At 44.3% G+C, this 26,601-nt stretch overlaps 1 long non-coding RNA gene across 2 annotated transcripts in view; it reads right to left on the minus strand.

Moving 5' to 3' along the window:
• The window catches only part of LOC140849740 (uncharacterized), a 183,756-nt gene that overhangs the window by 75,155 nt on the left and 82,000 nt on the right, over positions 1–26,601 (minus strand). For both annotated transcript variants that reach the window (XR_012131914.1, XR_012131913.1), the window contains one exon: positions 7,216–7,293. This is a non-coding gene — a long non-coding RNA (uncharacterized lncRNA). The remainder of the gene's footprint in view (positions 1–7,215; positions 7,294–26,601) is intronic.

Below are 26,601 nucleotides of genomic sequence, written 5' to 3' on the forward strand. Positions count from 1 at the left end.
GCCAGTATTCTGCACTGCTTTCTCCTCACAGTGCTAAAATAAAACTGGAGTTCAAAGCCATACCCAGGAAAAGGGCAAAGCATGCCAACCAGAAGAATGGAGGGTCACTACACTAACACCAAACAAAGTCAATGTTAATAAAAGAAGCACTGCCGGAAATAAAGAGGGATATTGTAGCGGTCAAAGAACCTATCGGGAAGAGGCGAGGATTCAAAATTTGCATGTTCTTTATTAACATATGTTCAAAATATTTACAGCATGAACTGAAGGAAATAAGAGACAGAATCTACAATTGCTTTGATAGATTTTAACACTCAGGAAATGATAGTTCAAACAGACTAAAAGTCAAAGGATACAGAAGCTCTTTGCACTGTGCTGAACAAACGACCTATTTTACATGAACGCTGCATTCAACCACTGCAGAATCTGCATACTTTTCAATTATATTTGGAACATTTTACATATATGTATGTCATAATGAGAATGTGCGGCATGCAGCTAAGCCAGGCTTAGAAGAAAATTTATGGTCTTAAATGTGCATGAAGAAAGCTGCAACATCAATGGTCTGATCATCAACCTCAAGAAATTATATTTGAAAAAGCAGAAAATTCCTAGTATAAGAAAAGGAATAGAAAGGTAAAAGCAGAAACCAAACAAAAAATAGGAACAAAAGTACAGTGGAGGAGACCAACAGGCCCAAAGAGTAGTGTCCTGAAAACACTAATAAAATTGGTAAAATCCTACCAAGATTGCGCTAGAAAAAGATAAAGTAACAAATTACCAATAACAATAATGTAAGGGATGACTTCTTTAGGGAACCTGCAGACACTAAAAAATTAATCAGAGAGTATTATGAACTTTACACTGTACATATGGAAATGTACATGAAATTGATAATTTCCTAGAAAGCTACAACTTTCCAAAATGGACAGAATAAGAAACAGAAATAGGAAAAGCCCATATATTTTAAAGAACACATTAAGTCCAAAAAGTTGTACTGGGAAAAATGTTCCAAATAGTTAAGGAAGAAAAAGCTCAATATTATATAAGCTCTTCTAAAGAACAGGAAAAGATCACTTGCTGACATTCTTACATGAGGCCAGAATAACCTCAGGGCCAAAACCTGACAAGGTCGTTAGAGAAAAGGGAAAATCAGGACAATTTCTCTCATGAACACAGAAGCACAACCCTTCTCACAATATTAACAAATCTTTTCAGTGACTATAAAAAGGAAAATTAAAATAATACTATATGGCCAAGTTGGATTTATTCTAGAAATGCAAAGTTGGTTTAACATTTGAAAAACAATCAATACAACTCATTCCTCAATGACTTCTGGTACCAACTACCCAGAGTTGGTCCAAATGGCACAGATAAGGACACAGTTAAGGACACAGGCTTCCACAGACCACCTTCACTCAGACAACAGTGGCACGTCTGAAGAACCTGGAGCCTCCCTCACTTCTGACCAGTGGGCTACAATGAGGATCTCCTGCATCCGCCTCAAATCAGTGGTTCGCCAGAATGACCCCTGGAACCCAGGAAAGTGCTGCATTTACGATTACAGTTTCATCATCACCAAAGTATATTAACCAGGACAGAGAAAAGGGGACCCATAAAGGGGAGTCTGAAAGAGATCCACATACAAAGCTTCTGGTCGTCTCCACCCCGTGGGGTCCTGGACAGCGTCACCTCCTTCCGGCCTCACAGTGTGGCAGTGCTCCGGAGTGCAGCCAGTCCGGAAGCTCCCCCGGGCCTGTGGTGTCCAGAGGCTTAGCCAGGGCCTGATCACACGCTGCCCTCTTGGCCGTCTTGAGGCTCAGCCCTCCTGGAGGTTCAGGGCCCTTAGCCTCCACATCCCCTAGAGATCCGCACCGCCTGGCACGGCCCAAAGGCCCCACCCTAAATCACACGGTTGGACCGTCCAGTGGCCCGAGCCCCCAGCAAACACGGACGCTCCTGTCAGGCAACACATTCCTGGGGCCCGGAGAGCACCTCCCAGACCCAAGCCCAGGCCAGGCCTCTCTCTGGATAAAATGAATTCTTCACTCCTCAACCCTATTAGCAGAATGAAGGAAAAAAAAATTGTATGATCACCTCAATATGTATTTGTTAAAGTTCAACAATATTCATGATTTAGAAATAAATCTGGGACCTCTGTTTTCTGATTCCATGTTAAGGAACTTGGAAGCCAGTGGCCCATCCTAACGATCAGTGAAAAGCTGTATAGACTGAACATCAACAACTCTGTGGATCTGTGAGAGGGGAGGACGCAGGACAAACCACCGCCCCAAGACGGGAGGGGACAGACCAGTGGGCGCAGGGCGTCCTGCCTTCTAAGGCAGTCTTGTCGCCACGGGAACCAGCTCCAGGGTGGGAGAACCTGACTGCAACGGAGGATGGGACAGAAACTCCACGGAGACCCAGTCGCAGAGACCCAGCCACAGAGGTGTTCCACCTGTTTTCCGCTTCCAGGGCCTCAACCAGGTTATCACAGTAAATACTGGAGAAAAATCCCCCGGCTTCTGGCAGGGGGAGGGGAAATGAGCTGCCCTGAAATACATCCACAGCGCTCTGTACACCACGACACTCTGCTAGGGGGCTACCCGGGCCTGACTGACCTGGGGAAGCGACACGCCCAACCCCAGCCCCCTCCAGCTATCCTGGCCCGCTGATGGGAGAAGGAAACCGAGAAGCTCTTGTGAAAGTCAGAGTCCAGAGGCACATACTCACTAAAGCACTGAGGCCTGATCACAGCGCCACAGGACATTCCCTTTCCTCACCCTCCCACGTCACTAAAGGCCTACTGAGAGCAGTTATTTTCACCTGGTACATCATGTCCAAATGTCAAGAAAAATTAAAATAGGAAGTGCAGTACAAGGTAGAAACCACAACTGAAGGGGCAAAGCAAGCACCGAACCAGACACGGCAGAGAATTTAAAACAACTATAATTAATATGCTCTGGGCTCTAATGGGCTAGCAGACAGCCTGCAAGAACAGGTGGGCAGTGTGAGCAGAGATGGAAACCCTAAGAAAGAACCAGAAAGAAATGCTGTAGACAAAAAACACTGCGACTGAAGAATGCCTTTAATGGAATTACCAGTTGACTGGACGTGGCCGAGGCTAGAGTTTCTGAGCTTGAAGACACAGCAACAGAAACCTCCAAAACTGAAAAGCAAAAGCAAAGACTGAAAAACAATCACTATCACAGACCATCCACGGGCTGACAGACAGTCACCAAAGGTGTAACACAGGCGTGATGAGAATTCCAGGAGAGAGGAACAGAAGAGATACTTGAAATCGTAAACACTGAGAATTTCCCCCAAACTACTGTCAAACACCACATCACAGACACAGGAAGGCTCAGAGAACACCGAGCTGTACACACTGCCCAAAAAACAAAGCCTCTACACCTAGACATATCATTTTTGAACTACAGGAAATAAAAGGTAAGGAGAAAACTCTGAAAGCCAGAGGGAAAAAAAAAATATTTTACCTATAAAGGAACAAAGATAAGAATCATATCCAACTTACCCTCAGAAACCATGCAAACAAGAAGAGAATACAGTGAAACATTTCAAATGTTGAGAGAAAAAAAATACCAACCTGGTATTCTATACCCTCTGAAGTTACCCTTCAAAAGTGAAGGAGAAATAAAGACTTTCTGAAATAAAATTGAGAAAGAATTTGTTGCCAGTAGACCTGCCTTACCAGAAATGTTAATAGAAGTAGTTTAGATAGATGAAAAATAAGGTAGGTAGGTCAGAAGCTTGGGTCTACGTAAGGAAAAGAATCAAAGGAAGAAGGTAAAATGAAAACCTTTATTTTTCTTATTCTTAATGGATCTAATAGATAACAGTCTGTTCAAAATAAGAGTAACAATGTATTTGAGTATGTGTGCTTATGTTTGTATTATACCTAATTACATATGTGTAGACATGCTTATGTACGTTTACATACAAGGGAAATGAGTGATGGCGATAATACAAGGTATGGAAGGGAACAGCAAGATCATTTTGTGATTTTCAGGCCCCCGCACTGCCCATGAAGTGATACGGCGCTACTGGGAAGTGGACTTGGATTAGTTGCGAACGTATATTGCAAACTCTAGGGCAACAACTAAAAAATAATAAAGGAAATATAATATTTTAAGAAAAGAGAAAAATTGTGATCATATGAAATGCTCAGTTAAAACCACAAATGGCAGGAAAATAGGAAAACAAAGAACAGGGGTAATAAATAGAAAACAGTACCAAACAGGGTCACTATTAATGCAACTGTATCAACAATTTGAACACTAACAATCTAAATATACCAAATAAAAGACACATTTGTCAGAGTGAATCAGAAGGAGACCCAACATTATGTTGTCTGCAAGAAACACACTTAGATATAAGGATACACAGAGATTAAAATTAAAGTACACGGATGGAGAAAAATATACCATCCTAATACTAATCAAAGGAAAACAAGAGTAGCCATATTAGTTTCAGACAGAGCAGACTTTAAGCAAGGAAAGCTTATTAGGGATAACTTAATGGTGAAATACGAAAACTCTCTGCAAGGACTGCAAACAGGACAATGACAGTCATCATTCAAAACTGTGCTGGAGACCTTAACCAAGGCAATAATCAATAAATATAAAAGTAGAAAAACAACTGGAAAGGAAAAGTAAAGCTCTCATATTTAATACTGATATGGAGAAAAATCCAAAATAACACACGAAGTAGGAGAGTTATTAGAATCAACATCACTGCTGCACATATGAAAATACATAAAAGCAATTACATTTTATATGCCAGTAATGAGCAATGAGAAATTAAAATGGAAAGAATTGATATTTATAATATCAGTAGAATTACCAAATATCTAGGAATAACTCTAACAAAAGACAAGTAAGACATCTATAGAGAAAAATGCAAAAAATTATAGAAAATTTAAAAGAGGTAAATGGAAGGCTATATATCATGTCCACGGGTTCCAGGATTTGTCACTGGACAGATGTCAATTTCCCCACATTGATGTATAGATTCTACCCAATCTCATCAAAATCTCAGCAGATCTTTTTTTTTTTTAATGACAAGCTAGTTCAAAAACATACGTGGAAAAACAAAAATAGCTGAAGAGCCACAGTAGGCTTGGAAAGATGCAGAAAACTGGAGGACCACAGACCAAAAGTAGTGACGCCGAGGGGCTGAGCCGTGAAGACGGTGCGGCCGCGGTGCCGGCTGGCCCAGGCCTGCCCACCTCAGCGCTGCTGGCGTTTGGGGGCTGGGTGATGCTCTATTACCAAGCTGCGCTGTGTGATGAAGGATGTTCAGCAGCATCCCTGTTCTCCACCCGTCAGATGCTAGCAGCACACACACACCTACACTGACAGCAAATGGCAAGAGGCCCCCTGGAGGGGGCAAATTACCCCCGGGAAAACGGGGCGGCTGGAGACTGCCTCCCTGGGTTTGTGCTCCAAAGATGCCATGCAGTCAGTCACAGGACATCAGACTGTTGGGGAAGTGCTGCCTCTAATTTCACCTAAACCTCCAGAATTTTTGTGCCCAAAACTAGAGTAAAGGCATCTCCAAAATGTCTGACTGAATTTCCCTCCAGCCTGCCAGGTTATTGCCTCAGAGTCATACTGAATTCAGTTTTAAGAAAATAAAGAAACATAGCATTTCTCATATCCCTGCACTTATGTACATAAATCCTCTCTACATCCCAGTGCCCCGCCCCCAGGAACAGCATAAGAGGACACAGAGAGGGACAATACCACCCCATTAGCGGATGCGGGAGACGGAGGGAGGGTCCCTGGGAATAAACACAGGCATGTTGCATATTCCACAAATTATTAGCTGAATCTTATGAAAGCGCTGGTCCAACCTTTATTTGATGTGCAAAGCGGGCAATGTCATAAGTTCTGTCTAATACTAAGCACTAAGTACTAAGCACTAAGCACTAAGCACAGTCTCCTGAGATCAGCAGGGAACTCAAGGCAACCCCTCCGACAGCCACCTTCAACCGCCCCATGAGGCTTTTTCCTCTTGGAGACACCTCGGCTATGCTCACAAAGTCCTCCGCAGCGCGGCAGGACTGAGGTGGCCCAATCTGCCCCCTGCCATCTCTACAGACACCTCCTGGTAAGTCAGTGGAGTGACTCCCACCGAATGGGCAAACGCTGTCTGAACATCATGAACTACAGAGAAACGTCCTGTTTCGTTCCAGTCACGGCTCCGGAATACACCTAAAGTCCATTTAAGGTGGGGCTCCACACAGAACCACGGAGCCCCAGGGTCCATGCCACGTGTTTTTATGCCCTGCTTGCCGAGAGGAGACACTTTTACAGGGAGCGGAAAATGCAACCAATTTCCACTTTCCTCTTATGCTTATAGAATGACGCGTGGGCCTGGAAGAGATCACCATGTGATCAGTAGACGGAGCAAAGAACAGTGCCCCGACCAAAGCAGGCGGGCGTCATCAAACCCACTGAGGGCCTGACGGAACAGGAAGGCAAGAGCAGCAGGAATTCAGCCTCTCTCCTCCAGCTCAGACGCCCTCCTTCTCCCGCCAGGTCACTGGTGCTCCTGCCTCTACGCCATGTGTATATATTGCATGTATATGCATGTGGTATATATGCATACATATATGTGTATCTCCTGTTGGTTCTCTCTGGAGGAACAATAACCCTGCAATAGGCCTAATACCCTGGCCTATTAATTAGGAAGATCTAAATAAATCCTCTGCCCTACTTCCCCTGTAGTTGAAAAGTCAAAATGTATTTTCATTAAAATTAGGTTCTTAGTGTGTCGCCCGCTGAGTTAATGTCAGGAGGATTCATCTACCCTTCCTGATGCTTGAATAAAAGCATTCTAACTGTGGGTTTTGCATCTCTCTCGTAAGGAAGACCTTAATGCTCATGCATTTGAAATGGCTATTCAGCTGTCTATCATTTCAGTGACAACTGTCCCCTTCAGGTGTGTTTGCACCACAAATCAAAGACTGCAGCACGATGCTAGAGGGTGGGAAGATGACACTCCAAAGGCACAAGTTTAGAGACTCTCTACAGCAGTAGGCTGCAGACTGAACACAGGGATCTGAGTAGACATTAGCCCAATTCCCGATTACATGGTTGCATAGGGAAGACAGTTATCATAACATAAAAATATTCACCTGTAAGTGGCTGCCAGAGTATTAGCCCCCTTCCAATATCCCAGAACACTTACCTGCAAGTCTGCCCTGGCCCACTGCACCAATGTCTTTATCACCCAGTTCCTTCCAAGAGAAGAAGATGTTGGCAGCACCTACAAGGACAAGACAAATTGGTTTCAAAGGAAATATGAAAATCTCACAAATGATGCAGGACTTTATCAAGTAGGTTAACTGTGATTTTGGAAAACAGAATCTATGTGGAGACATTCACATATGAAGATATGGTGAACTGAGAAGAAAACTTACAAGAATGATGACAACACAGACATTTTAAAAGAAAAATTATTTGAATCAAGAAACGTTCCTGGCAGAGTGATCACAGCAACTGTATTTATAGTGGGCAACTGAAACATTCCAATGGCTGTCAAGAGGAGAATGGGTAAATAAACTGCGGTGCACTCATAGCATAAAATGGCACACGGTCATGGGAGTAAACTGCAAAGAACAGCAACCTGTATGAACACCACAGGCAAAAGAACACATGATGGTGATTCCACTTTTATGAAGTTCAGGAGCTGGGACAGCTCATCTCTGCAGGGGAAGTCCTCTTGTTGGAGAGGAGCTACGAACTGGGGGCACCACGGAACGCTCTGGGGTGATGCAGATGGTCTGTGCCTGGATCCACTGGTGGCTACATGGATGTATCCAGATGTAAAATTTTATCGAGCTGAACTCTCAAGACATGTACTTTACTGTAAGTTACACTTCAATCAAAAACTTTGAAGAGTATTCTTGCATAATTGATGAAGCCCTTGAATGACTTTTATAGAATGTCCTCTTTCTGCTGGTTCTGTGAAACCGTAAATTGTGCTATCTCCCAAACCTGTTAGCAAAGTTATACAAAAAAGCAACACCTGCCAGTCACAAAAGGACAAATCCTCTGATTCCAGTGGCAGGAGGGACCTAGAACAGTCAGACTCATAGACAGCAGGATGGTGGTTCCCAGGGGCTGGGGGAGGGGACGCGGAGCTGGTGTTTCATGGGGACAGAGTTTCAGGCTGGGAAGATGAAGAGCTCTGGAGCGCTGGTGGGGATGCTGCGCAGCAACATGGATGCACTTTATGCCACTGAACTGTACACTGAAAAATGGTTAAAATGGTAAATTTTGTATTATGCCTATTTTACCCAAAATAAAAAATTGGGGAAAAAAATCAAGACTTGACTTTTTCTTTCTCTATTTTAAAATTAGCTCATAGTTGTGACTGTCTAAACATTAAATATAAGATAAACTTGTGTTCCTAATTTTCATCTCCGTACTTTAAGGTGAAGTTTAATCTAGTTTTGTTTTTGTTTTGCTTTTACCACTTAGTAACAAAAATCCAGTAACCATTTTAGGTGAAGTCACTTATGAGGCTTTTGCCCGAAGCCAAGTACCCTAGGATCACAAGGGCCTGAGGGACAAGTTCTGCCATGGTTTAATTCAATTTCTTTTTCTGAAAATGTATTTTAACTATTCCCAAAAAGCACGTATAATAAAGAGCAACACACATGCTCAAATGTCATATATACAAATTATAACACAGCTTAGACTGTATGCAGACCTTAGAATAAAGTCGCCCCCCCAATATTTGTGCAAAATTTAGTCTCCTTGATCATATTTCACTGGGTAAGAAATCTGTAGCTCTGCATCACCCATTTTTTAAAATTCGGTGATTTCACATAAAATCATACATGCGAGCCTCTGAACCACACACTGCAGGCAAGACTGAGGTGCCCCTGTGCAGACCGTGCACAAGTACCAAGCAAAGTACGCCCACCAGTGGGGTACGCTGTCCATCCACGTGGTAGGTGAGGCGGCAAAGACGCTCATTACCTCAACACTCGCTGCAGTCTGTGGAACGGCCCCTCTGTGCCAGCCCCGTTCTAGGAGCGTTATTTTCATTTTCTCATTTAAACACTCAAAACAATCTCACAACAGAGGGAGAAACTGAGGTGGGACGGGGGATGAAGCAGCGGACCCAGGGCCACACAGCTGGTCAGTGGGAGAAGTGACCGACAGAAGGACTATTCTAGGTGCCTCCTGGTCAAAACCACAGTCACTGAGTGATGTCATCGCGTTGGGTAAACCACTGTGAGGCGCCACAGCGCCTGCAATTCCAGGGGGCTTCCTGTCTGACCCTCCCACTTAGTCACCGGCTGTGGGCGCGCCAGCCTCGCGGGGGTGCAACCTGCAGAGCCACGTGGGGCCCCTGGACCCCCACTGTCCTCATGGGGACAAGCTTCACAACTTTGGAGCAAGGGCCCCACCAACTAAAGTACCCACCCTGACGTTTGTAGGCAATTCGCATCTAAAGACGGTCCTACGGCGCCTTTCAGTCACTGATGAGTTTAATTCAAAAGCTAGAGAGGCGACGTGCTGCCCACGTTTGCAGCTCACACTGGCCCGAATCAGCACCTTCTTGATATTCTGCGGCCGAAACACACAGCAGTGTAAAGGGCCATCGAGGAGACGAGCACGCGGACGCCCCGGCCGTGCCCCTCCCTTCCGCGGCCGGGTCCCAGCCGCCCACCGAGTCCCCTTCCGGAAGGGCGCCCCGAGGACGTCGCCGCAGCTGCCAGAGCAGGCGCTTCCTGGCGGCGCGCTCGGCCCCCTCCGACGGCAGGGCCGCGGCCTGGGAGCCACGAGGGGCGGACACGCGGGCACAGTGTCCGCGCCCACAAGGGCTTCTCACACTCCCTGGCGTGGCGGGCGGGGACCTGCCGGCTGCGGGCCGCCCTTGGCCGAGTCTCCCCCTGGAGACGCTGCCACCGGCCCAGGAGCCACCGGCCCCGGCGGACCTCCTCACTGCAGCCTGCAAAGCAATTTGACTGTCGAGGAAACTCCCGAGGGTGTGACCCAACAAGCTCCGCCCCAGCCCCGTGGAGAGCGTGATAAGCCAATCAACACGGCTCATTCCTGGCCACGTGATCCAGCTCAGTGGCCCGCGCTTGCGCATGGCCTACTTGGAGGCAGTGAGGCCCGAGGCGCGCGGGGCGGTGATCTCCCTGCCGCCCTGCGGTGACGCCCCGCGGGCTGGCCCGTTGGTGGCCGCGGCGGCGCCCCCAGACCTGGGTCCCTCCTTAGATGAGGCTGGTCTGCATGGAGGCGTGCGGCTAGGGAAATAGATACACACTCTTCAGGATTTTGAAGACAAAACAAATGTAGAATTTCTTTATACTCATTACATGTTGAAGCGACATTTTTGGACAGATCGGATTAATATACATTATTAAAATTAATATCACCTCTTCATGTTTTTACAGGGCTACTAGAAAAAGCTAATGAGCCACATGGCTCCTGACGCCTTTCTGTGGCCGAGCGCCCCTCTGCACGCGCAGCCAGTAAAGCAGACGTGCGGGGCGACCGCGCGGGACTCCTCTGTCCAGCTGGGACCGGCTCGGCGGTGCGCTGGGCTCGCCCCGTAATTGCACGGGGGCGTGCTGTAAACCAGGACGTGTGCTCACCTCGATAATAAATCAGAAAATTTGGTTACTGAAAAATAGCAGAAAGAAAAGATCACTCTTGTAACTTCAACTGCTTTTTAAGGGGGGCTTGCCTGGGGAAAGGGTGCCTTTCTGCCTGCCGGGTATGGATGGGGCAGGGGTGAGGCCTCGCCTGGACTTCGCAAACAATGAAAATGGCCCCATCAGGACAAATACGAGGAGGGGGCAAGAAATACTGAGCGAATCAGAGGGAGTCCTGGGATGGGGTGGGTGGTCAAAGGGTATTTTGAGAGCATTATTACCTACTATTCCATTGACACTTGGGTTTTCATTTTTTGCCTTAATCCAATACAAGGTTTTCCCCCATTCTCACCACTCTCTAGTTTAAAGAGGGGCGGGGGGGGGAAATGTTTGCTGTATTTATATAGAGTGTGTGTGGATAGGATCAGTTTATGAAATTGGTAAAGAAGTTCTCCTTTTCCATCTGGATCAACTTGGAGCAAAATAGCCCACTTTCAAGAAAGTGAAGAAAACAGCTCTCTCCCCGGCCTTGCAGAGGGACCCAGAGGCGGAGCCCTGCGCCTGCCCACCCGCCCACCAGGACGTGTGGTGGACGTGCCCGTCCTCTTCAGTAGGGTCCACCTTCTCCAGTTCCCTACAATCCCCCCCATTCTCTGTACAATCCCCCCCATCGGGACTTCATGTGTGCTCTCCACCCGTGGGAGGACAGGGGAATCTTTTTCTTTTTCAGGGTATACGAATAGGGACTGGTACTAACCTTCCCTGGGTCTCAGAGGACATCGGGAATATAATAGTAAAAGTGCAGTAATAATAGCAAAATAATTCTCTGAGAATTTGTCAGTAATTTCCAACTACAATAGCTCTTACTTGAGAAATGCTTAAGATTGGCATCTATTTTGCTCTGGAGAGGACATTCCATATTAGGGCAAAGTGAAAAGAAAAGCAACAGTACCCAAAAAGAGGCAGAAAAATGAAAAGCCACAAGCTTCTCCCAGCGTAGAGAATGCAATTTCTCTTTGCTGGTTCAAGAGCAGCTAGGATATATTACAAGCACTCCATAAACAGCCGCTGTGGACTCACATGCTTTATCCCCCTCATTACAACTTCAGTGTGTGCTGCTGAAAATGGCCAATTCTACAGCAAAGAATCATTCCCCAGGGAAGCATCTGGGCCTCATTGCTGTGGAAAATGCTTTGGAAACAACACTGGGTTTCCTTCCTGGTTCCACAGTCCTACACTCAAGGTGCAACCTGAGCTGATTGTCATAGAATCCGTATAAAGCACACTTTTACTTAATCTAGTCCAAATTCATACTGCTTTATTCAAAAGTTATATCCCTAAAGAGCTAATTAGGCTACCTCCCTGCCTATCAACTCACCTGGTAATCCTCTGTTTAAAACTAACTAACCATCAACCTCAGTAACAACATCTAGGGAACCCGTATGCAATTCAGGTTGTGCCATTGAGTCTACAGCAGGTTCTCAGTTTATCTTCGTAACACTACCAGGTAGGTGTTTTTTATTATCCTCATTTTACATGAGCAATGGAAGCCCAGAGAAGTTAGGGAACTTGCCAAAATGGATGAGCAGATAGGAAAAAACCAGGTCTGCTAACTGCACACTCATAACCCACACCGTGCTACTTCCCAACAGACATCCTTTATGTTAATCACCCAAAAGTCCATTTGGAATATTCATTTATTCATTCACTTAACCTTGATTATGTGCTTCCAGTTTCCAGAGATACAAAGATAAATAAAATCAGGTCCCTTATTCAAGAAATTCAGTCTGGCTGAGAATCATTTCGAAAAACAAAGGATCAAGCCCTCATTTATATGTTTTCTGAATTTGAAAAACTTTTCGCACTGAGTTTACCCATATTAGGGTTTTGTGTTTTGTTTTCTCTGAGCTTGGAGGCAGAAAGATCAGCAATCACAGACTGTAACTTTTTCATTGTTTCATTTTCCATTCTGTTCTGGATTCGAGACCCTCTTTCCTGCAGTCTTCCTTTCCATCTGTCTCCTGCAGATGTTAAGTCCCAAATAAGGGGGGGGAGTCAGAGCTTGTTACTCATTTCTAATTTTTGTGGTAGCCAGTGTGTGTGTACACCAGACGTTCTAAAGGGGCAGGTTAGGTTAACATGAGTTTAATTTAGCCTGAACTGTATTGTATCAATGTTTTAAAATTAGGAGATTTTATATGAAAATCCATACTTATGGTTTCTCTTAAAAAATTGGAAGCTCTATTAAGAAGACACTGAGCCTGCATGCCCACTTGGCTAAGGATCAGAGCTGACTAATGCCTGTCCTCTTCAGTAGGGTCCACCTTCTCCAGTTCCCTACAATCTCCCCCATTCTCTGTACAATCCCCCCCATCGGGACTTCATGTGTGCTGCTGTTGTACAGTATCTCACCTATGCTGTTGTTTTCTTATGACGTGAGTGTATCTCTATTTCTGTGTCTTTATCCAAAGATGAAAAATAAAGCTCACCCTTCGTGATTATTTTTATATTTAGTCTGCCTGGCATTTACTTTTCCTGGTCCCTATAAAATGGCTCTGACACGTGCTATAGACAAATTGCATTCCAAATCAGATTAACAAGAACATGTGTAGTGGAGTACCCCCATGGAGCATAAAAGCATATGACTGAAAACCCCACATGTATCAATTATCTATTGATATGTAACAAACCTCCCCAAAACTCAGTGGCTTAAAACAACCCTTCATTTGGCCCTTGATCCTGCAGGTCAGTAATCTGTGTTGGACTCAGCTAAGTAGCTCTTGCACTGGTCTTACCTGGACTCTTCATGCATCCGTGGCCAGCTGGGGTCAGTGACCTAACGCACATCTGTGCAGGTTGGCTGGGTATAGGTGGGGGCAGTGAATGTAACTGCCTTTAGTGTCTGTCATCTGCCAGCAAATGCACACAGGCTTGTTCACATGGTGGTGGTGATCGTGGTGGTGGTTGCAGGGTTCCTGTATTTTCTGCTCATGCTACCTAACAAAATACTACAAACTGGGCAGTTTAAACAATAGAAATTTATTTCTCATGGTTCCGAAGGCTGGAAGTACAAGGTCAAGGAGCTGGCATGGGTGTTTTCTGGTGGGACTTGCTTCCTGTCTTGCAGATAGCTGCCTTCTGGCGATCCCCTCACACGGTCTTGCCTTCATGTACAAGAGGAGGGGCCTCTGGCGGTTGCTCCTCTTCTAAGGTCCTATCAGGACCCCACCTTCATGACCTCATTTAACTTTAATTACCAGCTTAGAGGCCCCATCGCCATATATTGCCACACTGAGTGTTAGTGCTTCAACCTGTGAATTTGGGGAGCATACAACTCAGTCCATTACAGGGCCCTAGAGTAATCAGTGCAAGCCCCTTGTGCAATGCTGCTGTTTTCTCATTGGCCAAAACAAATCCTAAAGCCAAGCTCTGAGTCAGTGTGGGAGGGAATGACTCACTGTGCATGGATACAGAGAGGCATGAACAAATAGAAGGTCTTGAGAGCAAAAACGCACCAGACCCCAGGCCAATTCCCTGAACTGCTGCATACTTCAAATTGCTGTGTTTTAAATCAAAGCAGTGGAAGTCACTGTGGCTCATTATCCAATGTCCAGATCCAGTTTGCTAAGTTCCATGCAGGTCACAGATACCCCTTCCCCTCCCTGGCTAGTTGAGGGGTGGGCATGAACCCAGTGTTGGGCAAAATGAAAATGTCTGCTGGGAGCCCTTGTGGGAAATATTTCCATGCTCCTAAGAAAAAGGGAAAAGAGAAAGTCCTTCTTCCTCTGGACATTGTTTCGTCTGTGTATGATGCCTGAGTCACTGCTCAGGATGGACCACCTCACCGTCCACCTGAGGATGAAGCCAACACTCACAGGGGAAGGGAGCCCAGAGAAGTGCAGATAAGGCGCAGGAGCCTGTTGCCCCCCACTGTACCTCCGGATTTCTATTGCCCCATGTCATAAATGCCCTTTGTGATTAGATTGGACAGTCATTGTTCTGCTACTTACAGCCTAATGCTTATCAACCAACACAGATACTAATTGGGTCGGTCACCCCATGCAGAGCCACAGAGAGCACAGGCCTTGGGCAGACTCCTGCCTCGGCTCGCCCTCTGAAAGAGCAGGAAATATCTGTTCTATAAGCCCCGAGCATGGGTTTATGATCAGATGAGATAATGCACGGGAGAACATTTCAAACTGTATGAATTGTCAAACCAATGTAAAGAAAAGAGAAAACAGCATCTTTAAGGACGAAAAGATTGACAGCAAATAGCTAGAATTGTCATATCAACTATCCATCCATGTAGTCAAGTCAGTAAGAGGACTTGTCAAAACATGTTTACTGTTAAAAAAATAAATAATAACCACATGCTATACAACAGACCTCTGCCTGTAATTAACTTTTCAATTAAATAAAGACACCTTAGCCCTGCGTGCAAGCTGAGTGGTGAAAGGGCGGGGGCGGGGGGCGGAGCCAGGTCTGTGTCAGCTAGGATGATTTCAGCTGCAAGAAGCCAACAGCCGATTTGCCGACGTAGGAAATAAAGGGATTTTTTGGCGCAGCTGTGAAGAGTCAGGCAGTAGAACACCTACCAGAAGATTTCAAGGGAGGTGTGATGCAGTGGCTCAGTGATAAGAGTCAAGAATCCAGCTGCCCTTTCTCTGTGCCCTTTGCCTCTAATGGCATTGGTCTCACAGCCACAAAGGTCCAACCAGTATTTGCTGGAAGCATGATCAGGGGGGGCATACATGTGACTGTTGCACTTTACTGTGGAAAAAGCATGGCTTTGTCCAGTGCAAATATTCTAAGTATATCCCAGTTCTTTCAACCTTGATTCAAGATTCCTTCATTTTTCAATATATTGGGAGCCTGAAGAACTGGCTGGGACTCCAGACCTCCTTGACCATGGACAGGTCCTGACTGCACTCTTGCTCCGGCGATCAGTCCTGAAACCACCTGCCTGAATACTCTCTTCCTGGAATGCAGCTCATCTTCGGTTGGTGAACACGTTCGGAAACCTGCGCGAGTCATTAGTCCACGCGAGCCAAAATGCCCCAGTGTCCCACCCCCATGTCCACCCCACACATACAGACATCTGTGTAGCTGATAGCAACGGGGACCGATTCTAAATACCTCCCACGGAGATTTAAACGCGTAAATAAAAGAAGGGAGACCTTGTGTACAATAATTTACTATCATCCACAGTGGTTGGATGTGCATTAGAATCTGACATTCATAAAGCATGTCAAATTGGCCCAGACCTCCTAATTCACTGGATGAGTGATTTCTCAACACCAGCCGTAGATGTTAACACAGCAGTTCTTACACACATGTAAATATTTTTGTACCGATTTCTATGTTGAAGGTTTTGCCAATGAGTGTGATATATAGGAGCCAGAGACAGTCAAGTTGAGTTCATAAGCCCCATCTCCAGGCTTTTGAACAGCTATGGTCTGGTCTTTCTCAACCCCACTGAATATGTATTTCTGTACATAAGCAACCTAAATACCAAATGGAAATCATGTTAGATATGCAGAAACATCCACAGACTTCAGTCTGTAGTCAAGCAGAAAGAAACAGCAATTAAACGGTATCCTGCTGGTATACATGGTCAGACAAATAAACACCCATTTCAGAGATTCACCCCTATACTCCTTAGAACTAAGGCTCTTCAGAACAAAAATCTTAAATGCAAATATTTTTATTCTGGTCACTCTGTCAATAGCTAGGAATAAATGTCAATTTATTCAAACACACAAGGTTACTTCCTCTATTCAGTCTACTTCATTTCATTTGAGTTACTCTGATGAATCACCTGTTATAAGCAGGTAATAATCTATTTGACATCTGGAGCCATGTATTTGTATTTGTATCCTATTACGAGGGTTTCAAGACCAATTTCCAGGGCGGTGTTGGGGGAGTTCCAGGCAATCCTCTGAGATACCACCTGGGTGTTGTAAAACTCAACTCCTTTCTAACACTGTTTACAGAAGATGGATCAGATCCCACAGGGGCAGGGCTCAGTCCTGTAGCACCAACCCCCTCTCAGTGTCAGTTGCAAGCCCAGGTTGCTGTTACCTGTTCTGACAGACCAGTTACAGACTGAAGGGTCCCTCCACCCTGCCCTGGGGTTCAGTTGGTTTGCTAGCACAGCTCTCAGAACTCAGAAACATTTTACTTACTAGAATCATCGGTTTACTGCAAAGGATATTAAAGGACATGCATCAACAGCCAGACAGAGATGTGCAGGGTGACCTATGTGGGAAGGAATGCAGAGCAGCTGTGCTTTCTGGGCACACCACTCTCCCCAAGTGTCCACATGTTCACTGACCCAGAGGCTCTCCGAGCCCTGTCTTCTTAGGTTTTTATGAAGGCTTCATTAGGAAGGCATGCTCTATTAACTCGCTGGCCATTGTGAGTGATAAAACCTCCAGCCACTCTCCCCTCCTGGGAAATTGGGAGGTGGGAGCTTAAAGTCCCAGACGTCTATTCACATGGTAGGCTCCTATCCTTAGGTGCATTCCAAAACTGGCCTCATTAAGGTACCCAAAGACATCTTTCTAGCACTTTTCACCTAGGAAATTACGAGGGTTTTAGGAGCTCTCTGCCAGAAAAAGGGGACAAAGACCAAATAAATGTTTATTAGTATGAATCACAATATCACCCCAATGACATTCGTATATTTCTGTTTGTATTCCCGATGCACAGCAAGTCACCCAGCATACAGTCAGTGCTCAATGCACCTGGGCTAAAGTTTTACTAGACCTAAAACTCCGCACCTGTACAGGCACTTGACTTTGCACATCCTATCTCCAAATACTTAGATACCATGTTTCCCAGGGGTTGACCAGGTTACGGAGGTGTCACACGCATTGTTTGACCAAGCAGAAAGTTCTAGGCCAGCATTTTTCATGCTCTGCAGTAAAGTTATTCTATGAGACAATGAGAAAAGCAAGAATAAATGAGCAACTGTTAAATACTCTCAGGGAAGGTAACTAGAGGGGATTTAATCTATCATTGCTAAAATCTCAAAAAACAAAAGGTTTCTCTTTCAAAAAACTCGTAAAAAAATTAATCTGCCTGTAATGTGCATCTGACAACTACTACTTTCGCATCCTTAAAGGGAGAAGCGAGATCAAGAGCGAGGCATCCTCCATTCTCAGCCAACTCCTTCTCCCCCTAAATACAGACCGCAAAGCTTCCTTCAGCTTCCAAAGCCAGCCTTGCTACCAGTCCGCTACCCCAGAATGGCCAGGTCACAGCCCAGATTTTATACATCTAAAATCGTTTAAAATTCTGCAGTAGATCCCTGATGGGGTTTCTGCCTCCCAGGCATCCAGTCCCCCTTTTCCAAGTTGCAGAGTCTGAGCTTCCATCAAAGAACCACTCTCCTCCGTTTTGGGTTGAACTCATCCTACGGCTCCGGAGGTGGATGTGGGACCCGCGCTTCTGGCTAAGTGACGTGTTTAGGCATGCATGGTGTCAGGAGAAGGGCAAACAGGAAGCTTTGGGCTCTTTTCAGCAGGGCTGCTGAACTAGATATGGCGGAAGCTACTGGTGACCACCTCTGTCACCAGGTGGAAAGAACCTACCAGAGAAGGAGGCTGATGCAGAACAGGAGACCCAAGACGACGGACAGATTCCTGAAGACGTCAGCACACACCCGGGTCAACTGTACCCAAGAAGCGGGCCTGCGGTTTTTCCACTGAGTGAGACAGTATAGTCACTTCTAAAAGGAAAATGAACCTGTTTTTGAGCTGGGTTTTGGTAATAGGTACTTGAAAGACTTCTAAGGAAAAGACTTTTAAGAAAGGTCTTTGAGGGAAAATAAATCAATTAAGCTTTGTAAACAAGCCAATTAGATCAGGGGTGCAGTGTGGACTATTGCAGGGCAGTCCTTTTTAATAAGCTCAGTTTAATGTGATGCTTTACAATTAACGACACTGTGGAAGTATTTATCTGTATTGTTCTGAAACCACAATCCTTATTCTAGAATTAGCTGGTCCTACATCATACATTTAGGCACATATGGGAATTTGTATCTTCATTAACTAATAGTTCTCCAGAATTCCTGGCCTAAAGTATTCCATTAATAATTCCCAGCAACAACAGATGTAAGTGTTGAGAATATTATAGTACAATTAGTGGTTGACCCAAGAAAATAGAGCTATTCTTCGCTGTCAATGTATAATTGATTCAGATACTTAATGTTATCCCAGGGATTCTGGGGCTCTTTGCTCACACTGCTTCTCTGCAGCATAAAAGGTGATTGTTGTGTTTTTTTTCCGTGTTTGGAGAGGCCTCCATTGTAATATCTAGCTGATGTAATATCTAGCTGCTGGCATATCCTATGTCAAATATGAGTTGCTTTGGATCAACTTAAGTTAATTCAAAGTAATTCAGTTATTCTTGAATAATGGCTTTGGAGAAGAAAAGAGAAATACAGTCAGTCTAGATTGCTTTATACACCCAAAGGAATTACAAAATGAATAAATGGAGTTGTGGCAAGGATCAATACAATAATAGAAGAACATTTCTGAGGATTGAAAATTCAAAAATCTCCTATTTTGAATCTTCAAAGTAAGAGGGTCCCAAGGCCCTAAAAAAAGTACTAGTGAAAGTACAAAAGAGGCCAACATCTGTTACACAGTCTAGTGAGTTTTTTCTGGAAATAATTCAGCATATATCTCTAAAAGATAAGCAGTATTTAAAATAACCACAATACTGTTATCACACATAATAAATGATAATCTCCAGATATCCAGTGAATGTTAAAATTTTCTAGATGGCCCCCTTTTTTTCAATTGGCGTATTCAAATTATAATCCAAATAAGGCCACACCTTACAGTTGGCTAATATCTCTCTTAAATCTCCATATAACTTCTCCCTTCTCTTAATTTCTTTGCAGCTTATTTGTTGATGATACCATAGAGCTTCCCATATTCTAAATTTTGCTGATCACATCCTTGTGGTGCCATTTACAGTGTTTCTCTATCTCCTGTCATCAAGTTCAGTATTTTGGCCAAAGAATTCCTTCAGTGGTGTAATACTTTTCCATCAGGATGCACACAATGTCTGGCTATTTCTCTTTCTGTGATACTGATATTGAGGGTGACTGCATGGTTCAGTGATTACATTTGAGGTTGAAAAATTGTGACAGTCTAATCATATTCTTCCGTCATCAGTATTGAGCTGTAGTTCTTCAATCTGAAGAGAAATCTTCTCAAGTAAACCCTGAGTTACCCTGGGATATAGTCATTAAATAAAGGCAGAAGAAATGCTTGGTTCTTTCCCTTTATTTGCTAGTTTTCAGAATCATGAGCTCGTTCCCTTCCAAAGCTGGTTCTTCAAAAGAAACCAGGTGCTATTGTTGTTGATTTGTGGTGGTGGTTATGTGTTTTCCACATGGATTTTAACACAGCTGCTGTGTTTCTATCTGCTGCTGTCCTTATTCTCATTTCCAAGGGTGCCATCTCTGGCAAGGTGTGCCCACTCGGGCTGGCTCCCAAGCCCCCTGACCTGGCCCAAGAGCCTTCTTCACGTTTCCTTTGGTAAGATAGGATGATCCAGTGTCTTGTGCATGTTCTGTCCCAGCTCTGGACTAAACCAGTCCTGCAAGGAGCCCTGCTTTGTTATGGTGGAGAATGGTCAGTAGGCACAGTTTGGGTGCCAGGTCACTCCTGCTTTCTGGGCTTGTTCAGTAGAGAGAGGTAGGAATGGAATCTACACTGATATTTTCCATTCAAATTTAGGGTTACAGGGTTTTCTTTAAATTTTTTATATTTTTCTCTTAAGCCGAATATCTTATTTACTAATGACATTAAATATAACTTCTGTAACTTCACTAGTTTCCCGATAGAAATACCAATATAATAATTAATATCATTACTATAAAGAAAATTTCTGTGATGTTCTTTTTATCCTTAATATATAATCCCACTAAGATGTACAGCCAAATTACTATTCTTTATAGTCACTTAAATTAATTCCTCTCTGTATGGGTGAAACCAACAACTCAATGCATAGGATTTTTCTTTCATTTTGCTTTTGATTTTTGAGGGTCACATTAAAAACAAAATCTTACCAACTAATCATTTTAGTATTTTCACATACATGCTTCTTGTCATTTGTGTACATGAATGTTACTACAAAAACGGAATAATAGTTACCTAAGGCTTTATATTTGCTTTATTCACTCTAGAGTATATCATAAACTTCTTTCCATGTCATTAAAACACTTGAATCACTATTTTAGCACCTCATAGGATTCTGTCATTTAGACGAATTCCAGCATTCTCAACTAATCCTCTATCGTTGACCATTTAAGTTGCTTATAATTTTTCACAACACTGTGATGAATACCATTGGAACAAATATGTTCATGTATTCCCAAATTACTGCTTTAACACCAATTCCCCTGAATGTATTTGCTGAGCCAAAAAAAATAAAAAATAATGACTTTAAGACACTTGCTTCCTGCAGCTGGATTGCTCTCCTGAAGGATTTTTGAGTTCTTACCAACATCCTTAAACTCTCACCAACACTAGATATTATAATTCGTTTTTTTAGTATGTCTAATTTGACAGGTAATATAGCATGTGATTGTTGATTATAGACACTTTTCAAAGCCATTTCAATAAATGGGTGACATATGTATTCATTTCATCACTCTTCCAGTCAACAAAACTGTAATTCAGCATTTTCCCTTTGCCATGCCCTGGACACAGCACATCTAACAGACATGTCATCCCCCTCGGGGACTCAGAGTGCAGAGGAGAGGAAAGACAGTTCGGTCAGTGACCTCCGGAGGAGAAACGGAGGGCATCGTCAAGGTGCATAACAGGGGGACCAAGCCTGACAGGTTGGGGCGTGGGTCAGGAAGAATGCAAAGGTTTGCACTCAGACCAAGAGGATAAGGAGGCTGTACTTGGGAGACAAACAGCTGAGGCAAAGGGGGAACAGACCGAAGGGAGAGGAGAGCGCGTGCAAAGGCCTGGGGGTATGACTTACGCCTTTTCTTAATATGCAAAGACCCTACTCATGAAAGAGGAACCAGAGACCCATCTTCTGCATGCCTATTCTAAGCAGGACCCAGTTTGTATGAAATACCAATGTTGTCAAAGGACAAAAGGGAGAAAGAGCAACACTTCAGCATCGTGTCTAGCTTCTCTCCTGAGCATGTGCTTCTAGGTCTCCATTCTCCTTGCCAACACTAGGAACAAGTGCGTCTTCATCATTCCCCGACATGCTCCCAGCCAAGCCACGTGATCAAGGTGATTTACAGCAGCATACATCCTCCACAGATTAGAAAGAGAAATCTTTATAATTATATGGGCTTGCTGTTATTTAAATATTTACCAACATTAAACACCAAAGGGCTGTGCCAATGATCCAGGGATTCATATTGTACCAAGCTAATATTCTTTGCACAATATTATGCAAATTGCATAAACTTTATTTTGCTGTTCTTGCTGCAAGCAGCGTATCCCAGGGCAGCCATTCACTAAGTTGAAACAGATAAAGTTTTAATAATAAATAGTGATGATGAATAAGTCACAGAGTTTGTGCAATGCTAATGTACTTGCTCACCCTAGGGTAGTTTATTAGATAAACAAGTAACATTTCCTGATTTGCTTTCGCTCAAGTTAGCATCGTTTTCCTGGAAATGTTTGTGCAATAAATTATTTCAACCCATTAGGTGTTAACGAACAAATCATATTCACTTGCAATCTGTCGTGAATTGCTGAGAATTGAGATTTAAACATTGAAATCATACATTAATTTTACTTTTTAAAAACAAAGCTGGTTAAGAGAAATTAAACTTGGTTGAAATGGGAACAAAACAGTATGTCTGATGCTGAATATTTTAAGCCTGCAAAGGAGGCTGTGAATGGTTTCATTAATATTCAGAACACTTGGGCGTTCATGACTACGAGAAAATGCAAATAGCAGCGCCATGCCTTGGGAATACCCATTAGCAACAACGCAGCCCCACAGTCTGTTTTGCCCACGAGATGCCTGCACAGGTTCAGGGTGGGTCAAGGCCCCGTGCACCTGCATGGTCGTCTGGGCCAGGCTGATCCGCCTCTTGGCATCTGCAGGGCAGAACTGATTCTGCACAGCGAGGTATCATCTATCTGTGCCCTTAACAACCTGCTTCCGTTTAGGAGGGTGATGAGGCATCCAACAGCAAATAGCTAGAAACAACCTGACTGTGCATCAGACGGATAGTGACGAAAGGCGAATGCCAACTGTACATACAGGTCTCTGCAGCTGTAAGAGAAAGAAGGGAGCCAATACCGTCTGAAACTTATTTCCAGGGGATGTTTTTTTATTTCTCATATGACTTTCATCGAAGAAAATCGTGTACAGAAATGTGCATAAAACCCAAAGTGAGGATGACTGTCCACAAAGTGCGTACACGTGAGTAACCAACACCCACATCACGTGCCAGCGCGTTCCCCTGCCCCCGAGCCCTCCCGCTCTCTCCATCTCTCTCCCACCCAAGGGGACCCCCAAGACCCCCAGTCCAACTTGTGACGTCAGAGATCAGTGCTGGAACATCTACACTCGCAAGTCTGTCAGGATTGTCTGTGGCATTTGTGCCGTTTGGCTGTAGTTTGTGCACGCTCATTAGTGGAAAGTGTTCTGTTGTATAAATACACTACAAGTTGTTCACTCATTCCTCTGCTGATGGGTATCTGGATTTTTTTCAAATTTTTTGCTATTGCAAATAGTGCTGCTTTAAATACTCTAGTACATACCCCAGTGAATGTGAAAATATGTCTTTTTAAAGTAAACTTAACGAGGTATAGATCAGGCTGTTGATATATTGGTATGGGGGATGTAGGTTAAAAGGATGGGGATATATGTTCATACGCACAAATACACATATGCTACATATATTCTGTGACATGTGAAGAGACCCTTTCTGAGATATAAAAAATGATATTAACCATGCCTGCCTTTGGGCAGATTGTCTAAGGGATGAGGAGAGACTTACTTTTCACTATTTATATTTTTGCGCTCTTCTAAACATTTCAAAGGGAATTACGTTTCCAATAAAATCAGTTTGTGGATGTGGGGGGAATATAATGAACCCAGAGTCATCCAGGTTCTAACTGGTCATTAGTACAGTAAATTCAATGTCCCTTCAGCTGTGCATCCCAGGGCTTTACCAGTGTATCTCATTTGCCTCTCGCCGTCAAAGAGTGACAGAAAGCATATGTTGACTATTGCTACAGATAACACATGTACCATGATTCCCTTTAACCCTCATAACCAACCTAGGAATGGGCTTTATTAAATAACTCGCTTCACTAATGAGGCAATGAAGATCACGGAGGTCGGTGGGTAGCCTGGGGTCCCATGGCCAGTCCACGGCTTTCGGACTCAGTCAAGTGCTCTTTCTAGCTGGGAATGCCCAACCGAGCCTGGGGTACACTGGCATCAGAATGAAGAGGGGCAAAAGATGAAGGAACAGGAACTCTGAGTTAACCTGCCCAGGGCGCAAGGGGCGATCCAGGGATGGACATCAGCTCCTCCTGCCCCCTGGTCCCCAAGTGCCAGTCATACTGTTGGTCGCCACCGCCTGTCAGTGCGTTCTGCCGTAGCTGGCTGAGACCAGGGCTGGCTAACATTTTTTTGTTAAGGGCCAGACAGTGAACATTTGGGGCTTTGTGGGCCATACAGTCTCAGTCACACGTTTCGATTCTACCCCATCAACAACCACAGACAATACATAAATGGATGGGCATGGCTGTCTCCCAATACTACTCTATTTAGGACACTGAAATCTGAATTTCATGTAATTTTCACATCATGAAATATTCTTTTTATTTTTCAATCATTAAAAAATGCAATAACCACTCTTATTCTTTGCTTAAGGGCTGGACAAAGGCAGACCATGGCCAGATTTGGCCCAGGTCTCAGTGTGCCAACATTCGCTTTAAACAGATAACAAAAAATAGGTTCAGACACAGTCACTGAACAGAAGCTTATCAACATGAAGTCAAAATTCTTTTTCTTTTCGAAATGGGAACCAAACTCCAACCAGGCACATCAAAATAGGGAATTCACGAGCTTGTACCCAAGAATCCCGAGGGGCTTAGGGGTCTGGGTGGCATCCAGGCTCCTTCTCCGCCCTGCCCTCCGTCGCCTCCTCCCCCTGCTCACTTCCCCTCCCCCTCTCTCCCCCCTCTGCCCCTCCGTGCTTGCTCCTTCTAGGACTCCATCTCTCTATAGCTGTACTGTCTCCAGCACTTGTGATCCCAGCAACGTCCAATTCCTCAGTCTGAACAGAATCATTTCCTCTTTACTGACAGGCAAAATCTTGTCCCATTTATCCTAAAATAAACTGAGTTTAAATTTCACTACCTCTGTAAAACTTCTTCCTCTGGCCAAAGGAATTCACCTGTGACACATCCTCAGCCACCTCCTGGGCATCTTGTTCCAGGTCAGATGAAAATAAACAGATGAATGACTACAGATCCACCCTCAGGAAGTTCAGTCTTGGGGGAGAGACAGCAAAGTAAACAGGATGTGACAAGGACAGTATACGGTGCCTGGATTTCTCTCCCTTTCAGAACCTTGTAATCTTCTCGTTTACCTATGATACAGGGGGCAGGGGGTGGACAGAGTGTGAATGACTCACTCCAGTATTCCTGTTGCCCACTGTTCATTGATAAATTAATTTCTTCATTCAAATATTTATTGAGACTCTACAGTGTGCCAGACATACTAGGCACAAGAGACAGAAGTAAAGCAGAATACATGCCATCTTTGCTTACATGAAGTGCAGGGTCTAACGGACGGCACCTGTCGCAGTGCCTCAATTTCTTCATCTGTAAGTTATAATTATTTTAGATTCATCTGGGCTAGAGTCAAACCCTAGCTCCACTATGTGCAACTAGCTTTCTAAACTTGCTAATGTGTCTGCCTCTAAGTCTCGAAGCCTGTCTAAAGCAGGCGTTAGGGCAGTCCCTATCTCATGGGGTTGTGGTAAAGATACGTTGAGACAATGCACAGAAAATGTTTAGCAGAGTTCCTGAGGAAACCATCAGTATTCAAAAGACATTATATAATAGTAAGCTCCTCTAACCCAGCCTAAAATGTAATAGATGTTTAATAACCACCTTTTGAATGGATTTGATTTGCTCCTTGGAGACTCTTAGAAAAACTCTAATTCTTGCAGCCACCTCTATCACCCCAACCTATTGTCCCATGCCTCTGAAATACATATGGCTTGCAGTTTTCTACCTAATATCCACATGCAAGAAGCTCCCACCAGTTCCTCCTGTGCTCCCACTCAGGTCCCAGGTTCTCTACCCCAGAGCCTCTGCTCACTGAAGCTTCACTAGACTAACGTTTGGACCTTACTGTGTGGACTCACAACAGACCTCAGACTACTCAGGTTGAGAGCAGGGTGATAGATACGGCTTCCTCATGTGAAGTGTAGATTTTGAAATAGATATGGAAACCAACCGGTATCCAGCAGTCCCTGCCATGAATTTCACCTTGTTGAGTAAGAAACAATCAGCACAGTGTTCCACAAAGCCCACAGTACCACAGCCACAGCCCCACCATTTTCCTGGAGCAACACAGCCTGTCTATGCATTTATGTTACAGCTTAATTACTTAATATTGATAAAAACCATTGTTGTGGTTGGTAAAATCAGCACCATAGTAACAAGGATAATGGAATCTAGCCTAAGTATGTAGAAAGTCAAGAGACTGTTGATGCCACATAAACAATGAGAACGAGGTAGATATGCTGTAATATCACCGTTTTAAAGACCTAACAAAGAGGTGACAACAAATGAAACCTAAACGAACTAATGTCCCTAGTGGCATGAGTCTTTCAAAGCCAGTTCTTCCACAGATCGGACTGACTCGGTCCCCGACATCAACGTCCTGACAACAGGAAGAGAGACACATCACCATTTTAAGGATAA

This window comes from Manis javanica, chromosome 5 (genome assembly GCF_040802235.1).
Source record: "Manis javanica isolate MJ-LG chromosome 5, MJ_LKY, whole genome shotgun sequence".
Taxonomy (NCBI): Eukaryota; Metazoa; Chordata; class Mammalia; order Pholidota; family Manidae; genus Manis; species Manis javanica.